This window comes from Atractosteus spatula, chromosome 8 (assembly GCF_055471065.1).
Source record: "Atractosteus spatula isolate fAtrSpa1 chromosome 8, fAtrSpa1.hap1, whole genome shotgun sequence".
In the NCBI taxonomy this organism is placed as follows: Eukaryota; Metazoa; Chordata; class Actinopteri; order Semionotiformes; family Lepisosteidae; genus Atractosteus; species Atractosteus spatula.
The window spans coordinates 13,096,424-13,104,098 of NC_142713.1; positions in this window are offsets into that span (position 1 = coordinate 13,096,424).

Consider the following 7,675-nt stretch of genomic DNA (forward strand, 5'->3'; position numbering starts at 1 on the left):
AACGTCTTTATTTCTGCTGAAAAACACGTTTTGACAATTTCTGAGCACTGGGGTTAAGGGCTGACTCAATGTGCTCTTCTGAGCCAGGCAGTTACACTGCGAATCTAAGGGCTGAGAAAAAGCGTTTATTTCGGGCTGAAAAACACGTTTTGAAAACTGTGCTGTTCCTGCCCTGTAAGTTACATGGTGGTGACCAAAGTTGCCAAAACGTCTTTATTTCTGCTGAAAAACACGTTTTGACAATTTCTGAGCACTGGGGTTAAGGGCTGACTCAATGTGCTCTTCTGAGCCAGGCAGTTACACTGCGAATCTAAGGGCTGAGAAAAAGCGTTTATTTCGGGCTGAAAAACACGTTTTGAAAACTGTGTTGTTCCTACCCTATAAGTTACATGGGGGTTACCAAAGTTGCCAAAACATGTTTATTTCTGCTGAAAAACACGTTTTGACAATTTCTGTACACTGGGGTTAAGGGCTGACTCAATGTGCTCTTCTGAGCCAGGCAGTTACACTGCGATTCTAAGGGCTGACAAAACGCGTTTATTTCGGGCTGAAAAACACGTTTTGAAAACTGTGCTGTTCCTGCCCTATAAGTTACATGGTGGTGACCAAAGTTGCCAAAACGTCTTTATTTCTGCTGAAAAACACGTTTTGACAATTTCTGAGCACTGGGGTTAAGGGCTGACTCAATGTGCTCTTCTGAGCCAGGCAGTTACACTGCGAATCTAAGGGCTGAGAAAAAGCGTTTATTTCGGGCTGAAAAACACGTTTTGAAAACTGTGTTGTTCCTGCCCTATAAGTTACATGGGGGTTACCAAAGTTGCCAAAACATGTTTATTTCTGCTGAAAAACACGTTTTGACAATTTCTGTACACTGGGGTTAAGGGCTGACTCAATGTGCTCTTCTGAGCCAGGCAGTTACACAGCGATTCTAAGGGCTGACAAAACGCGTTTATTTCGGGCTGAAAAACACGTATTGAAAACTGTGCTGTTCCTGCCCTATAAGTTACATGGTGGTGACCAAAGTTGCCAAAACGTCTTTATTTCTGCTGAAAAACACGTTTTGACAATTTCTGAGCACTGGGGTTAAGGGCTGACTCAATGTGCTCTTCTGTGCCAGGCAGTTACACTGCGAATCTAAGGGCTGAGAAAAAGCGTTTATTTCGGGCTGAAAAACACGTTTTGAAAACTGTGTTGTTCCTACCCTATAAGTTACATGGAGGTTACCAAAGTTGCCAAAACATGTTTATTTCTGCTGAAAAACACATTTTGACAATTTCTGTACACTGGGGTTAAGGGCTGACTCAATGTGCTCTTCTGAGCCAGGCAGTTACACAGCGATTCTAAGGGCTGACAAAACGCGTTTATTTCGGGCTGAAAAACACGTTTTGAAAACTGTGTTGTTCCTGCCCTAAAAGTTACATGGTGGTGACCAAAGTTGCCAAAACGTGTTTATTTCTGCTGAAAAACACGATTTGACAATTTCTGAGCACTGGGGTTAAGGGCTGACTCAATGTGCTCTTCTGAGCCAGGCAGTTACACAGCGATTCTAAGGGCTGACAAAACGCGTTTATTTCGGGCTGAAAAACACGTTTTGAAAACTGTGTTGTTCCTGCCCTATAAGTTACATGGTGGTGACCAAAGTTGCCAAAACATGTTTATTTCTGCTGAAAAACACGTTTTGACAATTTCTGAGCACTGGGGTTAAGGGCTGACTCAGTGTGCTCTTCTGAGCCAGGCAGTTACACTGCGAATCTAAGGGCTGAGAAAAAGCGTTTATTTCGGGCTGAAAAACACGTTTTGAAAACTGTGTTGTTCCTACCCTATAAGTTACATGGGGGTTACCAAAGTTGCCAAAACATGTTTATTTCTGCTGAAAAACACGTTTTGACAATTTCTGTACACTGGGGTTAAGGGCTGACTCAATGTGCTCTTCTGAGCCAGGCAGTTACACTGCGATTCTAAGGGCTGACAAAACGCGTTTATTTCGGGCTGAAAAACACGTTTTGAAAACTGTGCTGTTCCTGCCCTATAAGTTACATGGTGGTGACCAAAGTTGCCAAAACATGTTTATTTCTGCTGAAAAACACGTTTTGACAATTTCTGAGCACTGGGGTTAAGGGCTGACTCAGTGTGCTCTTCTGAGCCAGGCAGTTACACTGCGAATCTAAGGGCTGAGAAAAAGCGTTTATTTCGGGCTGAAAAACACGTTTTGAAAACTGTGTTGTTCCTACCCTATAAGTTACATGGGGGTTACCAAAGTTGCCAAAACATGTTTATTTCTGCTGAAAAACACGTTTTGACAATTTCTGTAAACTGGGGTTAAGGGCTGATTCAATGTGCTCTTCTGAGCCAGGCAGTTACACTGCGATTCTAAGGGCTGACAAAACGCGTTTATTTCGGGCTGAAAAACACGTTTTGAAAACTGTGCTGTTCCTGCCCTATAAGTTACATGGTGGTGACCAAAGTTGCCAAAACGTCTTTATTTCTGCTGAAAAACACGTTTTGACAATTTCTGAGCACTGGGGTTAAGGGCTGACTCAATGTGCTCTTCTGAGCCAGGCAGTTACACTGCGAATCTAAGGGCTGAGAAAAAGCGTTTATTTCGGGCTGAAAAACACGTTTTGAAAACTGTGCTGTTCCTGCCCTGTAAGTTACATGGTGGTGACCAAAGTTGCCAAAACGTCTTTATTTCTGCTGAAAAACACGTTTTGACAATTTCTGAGCACTGGGGTTAAGGGCTGACTCAATGTGCTCTTCTGAGCCAGGCAGTTACACTGCGAATCTAAGGGCTGAGAAAAAGCGTTTATTTCGGGCTGAAAAACACGTTTTGAAAACTGTGTTGTTCCTACCCTATAAGTTACATGGGGGTTACCAAAGTTGCCAAAACATGTTTATTTCTGCTGAAAAACACGTTTTGACAATTTCTGTACACTGGGGTTAAGGGCTGACTCAATGTGCTCTTCTGAGCCAGGCAGTTACACTGCGATTCTAAGGGCTGACAAAACGCGTTTATTTCGGGCTGAAAAACACGTTTTGAAAACTGTGCTGTTCCTGCCCTATAAGTTACATGGTGGTGACCAAAGTTGCCAAAACGTCTTTATTTCTGCTGAAAAACACGTTTTGACAATTTCTGAGCACTGGGGTTAAGGGCTGACTCAATGTGCTCTTCTGAGCCAGGCAGTTACACTGCGAATCTAAGGGCTGAGAAAAAGCGTTTATTTCGGGCTGAAAAACACGTTTTGAAAACTGTGCTGTTCCTGCCCTATAAGTTACATGGTGGTGACCAAAGTTGCCAAAACATGTTTATTTCTGCTGAAAAACACGTTTTGACAATTTCTGAGCACTGGGGTTAAGGGCTGACTCAGTGTGCTCTTCTGAGCCAGGCAGTTACACTGCGAATCTAAGGGCTGAGAAAAAGCGTTTATTTCGGGCTGAAAAACACGTTTTGAAAACTGTGTTGTTCCTACCCTATAAGTTACATGGGGGTTACCAAAGTTGCCAAAACATGTTTATTTCTGCTGAAAAACACGTTTTGACAATTTCTGTACACTGGGGTTAAGGGCTGACTCAATGTGCTCTTCTGAGCCAGGCAGTTACACTGCGATTCTAAGGGCTGACAAAACGCGTTTATTTCGGGCTGAAAAACACGTTTTGAAAACTGTGCTGTTCCTGCCCTATAAGTTACATGGTGGTGACCAAAGTTGCCAAAACGTCTTTATTTCTGCTGAAAAACACGTTTTGACAATTTCTGCACACTGGGGTTAAGGGCTGACTCAATGTGCTCTTCTGAGCCAGGCAGTTACACAGCGATTCTAAGGGCTGACAAAACGCGTTTATTTCGGGCTGAAAAACACGTTTTGAAAACTGTGTTGTTCCTGCCCTAAAAGTTACATGGTGGTTACCAAAGTTGCCAAAACGTGTTTATTTCTGCTGAAAAACACGATTTGACAATTTCTGCACACTGGGGTTAAGGGCTGACTCAATGTGCTCTTCTGAGCCAGGCAGTTACACAGCGATTCTAAGGGCTGACAAAACGCGTTTATTTCGGGCTGAAAAACACGTTTTGAAAACTGTGCTGTTCCTGCCCTATAAGTTACATGGTGGTGACCAAAGTTGCCAAAACGTCTTTATTTCTGCTGAAAAACACGTTTTGACAATTTCTGAGCACTGGGGTTAAGGGCTGACTCAATGTGCTCTTCTGAGCCAGGCAGTTACACAGCGATTCTAAGGGCTGACAAAACGCGTTTATTTCGGGCTGAAAAACACGTTTTGAAAACTGTGTTGTTCCTGCCCTATAAGTTACATGGTGGTGACCAAAGTTGCCAAAACGTGTTTATTTCTGCTGAAAAACACGTTTTGACAATTTCTGAGCACTGGGGTTAAGGGCTGACTCAGTGTGCTCTTCTGAGCCAGGCAGTTACACAGCGATTCTAAGGGCTGACAAAACGCGTTTATTCGGGCTGAAAAACACGTTTTGAAAACTGTGTTGTTCCTGCCCTATAAGTTACATGGTGGTGACCAAAGTTACCAAAACGTGTTTATTTCTGCTGAAAAACACGTTTTGACAATTTCTGAGCACTGGGGTTAAGGGCTGACTCAGTGTGCTCTTCTGAGCCAGGCAGTTACACTGCGAATCTAAGGGCTGAGAAAAAGCGTTTATTTCGGGCTGAAAAACACGTTTTGAAAACTGTGTTGTTCCTACCCTATAAGTTACATGGGGGTTACCAAAGTTGCCAAAACATGTTTATTTCTGCTGAAAAACACGTTTTGACAATTTCTGTACACTGGGGTTAAGGGCTGACTCAATGTGCTCTTCTGAGCCAGGCAGTTACACTGCGATTCTAAGGGCTGACAAAACGCGTTTATTTCGGGCTGAAAAACACGTTTTGAAAACTGTGCTGTTCCTGCCCTATAAGTTACATGGTGGTGACCAAAGTTGCCAAAACATGTTTATTTCTGCTGAAAAACACGTTTTGACAATTTCTGAGCACTGGGGTTAAGGGCTGACTCAGTGTGCTCTTCTGAGCCAGGCAGTTACACTGCGAATCTAAGGGCTGAGAAAAAGCGTTTATTTCGGGCTGAAAAACACGTTTTGAAAACTGTGTTGTTCCTACCCTATAAGTTACATGGGGGTTACCAATGTTGCCAAAACATGTTTATTTCTGCTGAAAAACACGTTTTGACAATTTCTGTACACTGGGGTTAAGGGCTGACTCAATGTGCTCTTCTGAGCCAGGCAGTTACACTGCGATTCTAAGGGCTGACAAAACGCGTTTATTTCGGGCTGAAAAACACGTTTTGAAAACTGTGCTGTTCCTGCCCTATAAGTTACATGGTGGTGACCAAAGTTGCCAAAACGTCTTTATTTCTGCTGAAAAACACGTTTTGAAAATTTCTGAGCACTGGGGTTAAGGGCTGACTCAATGTGCTCTTCTGAGCCAGGCAGTTACACTGCGAATCTAAGGGCTGAGAAAAAGCGTTTATTTCGGGCTGAAAAACACGTTTTGAAAACTGTGTTGTTCCTACCCTATAAGTTACATGGGGGTTACCAAAGTTGCCAAAACATGTTTATTTCTGCTGAAAAACACGTTTTGACAATTTCTGTACACTGGGGTTAAGGGCTGACTCAATGTGCTCTTCTGAGCCAGGCAGTTACACAGCGATTCTAAGGGCTGACAAAACGCGTTTATTTCGGGCTGAAAAACACGTTTTGAAAACTGTGCTGTTCCTGCCCTATAAGTTACATGGTGGTGACCAAAGTTGCCAAAACGTCTTTATTTCTGCTGAAAAACACGTTTTGACAATTTCTGAGCACTGGGGTTAAGGGCTGACTCAATGTGCTCTTCTGTGCCAGGCAGTTACACTGCGAATCTAAGGGCTGAGAAAAAGCGTTTATTTCGGGCTGAAAAACACGTTTTGAAAACTGTGTTGTTCCTACCCTATAAGTTACATGGAGGTTACCAAAGTTGCCAAAACATGTTTATTTCTGCTGAAAAACACATTTTGACAATTTCTGTACACTGGGGTTAAGGGCTGACTCAATGTGCTCTTCTGAGCCAGGCAGTTACACAGCGATTCTAAGGGCTGACAAAACGCGTTTATTTCGGGCTGAAAAACACGTTTTGAAAACTGTGTTGTTCCTGCCCTAAAAGTTACATGGTGGTGACCAAAGTTGCCAAAACGTGTTTATTTCTGCTGAAAAACACGTTTTGACAATTTCTGAGCACTGGGGTTAAGGGCTGACTCAATGTGCTCTTCTGAGCCAGGCAGTTACACTGCGAATCTAAGGGCTGAGAAAAAGCGTTTATTTCGGGCTGAAAAACACGTTTTGAAAACTGTGCTGTTCCTGCCCTATAAGTTACATGGTGGTGACCAAAGTTGCCAAAACATGTTTATTTCTGCTGAAAAACACGTTTTGACAATTTCTGAGCACTGGGGTTAAGGGCTGACTCAATGTGCTCTTCTGAGCCAGGCAGTTACACAGCGATTCTAAGGGCTGACAAAACGCGTTTATTTCGGGCTGAAAAACACGTTTTGAAAACTGTGTTGTTCCTGCCCTATAAGTTACATGGTGGTGACCAAAGTTGCCAAAACATGTTTATTTCTGCTGAAAAACACGTTTTGACAATTTCTGAGCACTGGGGTTAAGGGCTGACTCAGTGTGCTCTTCTGAGCCAGGCAGTTACACTGCGAATCTAAGGGCTGAGAAAAAGCGTTTATTTCGGGCTGAAAAACACGTTTTGAAAACTGTGTTGTTCCTACCCTATAAGTTACATGGGGGTTACCAAAGTTGCCAAAACATGTTTATTTCTGCTGAAAAACACGTTTTGACAATTTCTGTACACTGGGGTTAAGGGCTGACTCAATGTGCTCTTCTGAGCCAGGCAGTTACACTGCGATTCTAAGGGCTGACAAAACGCGTTTATTTCGGGCTGAAAAACACGTTTTGAAAACTGTGCTGTTCCTGCCCTATAAGTTACATGGTGGTGACCAAAGTTGCCAAAACGATCTTATTTCTGCTGAAAAACACGTTTTGACAATTTCTGAGCACTGGGGTTAAGGGCTGACTCAATGTGCTCTTCTGAGCCAGGCAGTTACACTGCGAATCTAAGGGCTGAGAAAAAGCGTTTATTTCGGGCTGAAAAACACGTTTTGAAAACTGTGTTGTTCCTACCCTATAAGTTACATGGGGGTTACCAAAGTTGCCAAAACATGTTTATTTCTGCTGAAAAACACGTTTTGACAATTTCTGTACACTGGGGTTAAGGGCTGACTCAATGTGCTCTTCTGAGCCAGGCAGTTACACAGCGATTCTAAGGGCTGACAAAACGCGTTTATTTCGGGCTGAAAAACACGTTTTGAAAACTGTGCTGTTCCTGCCCTATAAGTTACATGGTGGTGACCAAAGTTGCCAAAACGTCTTTATTTCTGCTGAAAAACACGTTTTGACAATTTCTGAGCACTGGGGTTAAGGGCTGACTCAATGTGCTCTTCTGTGCCAGGCAGTTACACTGCGAATCTAAGGGCTGAGAAAAAGCGTTTATTTCGGGCTGAAAAACACGTTTTGAAAACTGTGTTGTTCCTACCCTATAAGTTACATGGGGGTTACCAAAGTTGCCAAAACATGTTTATTTCTGCTGAAAAACACATTTTGACAATTTCTGTACACTGGGGT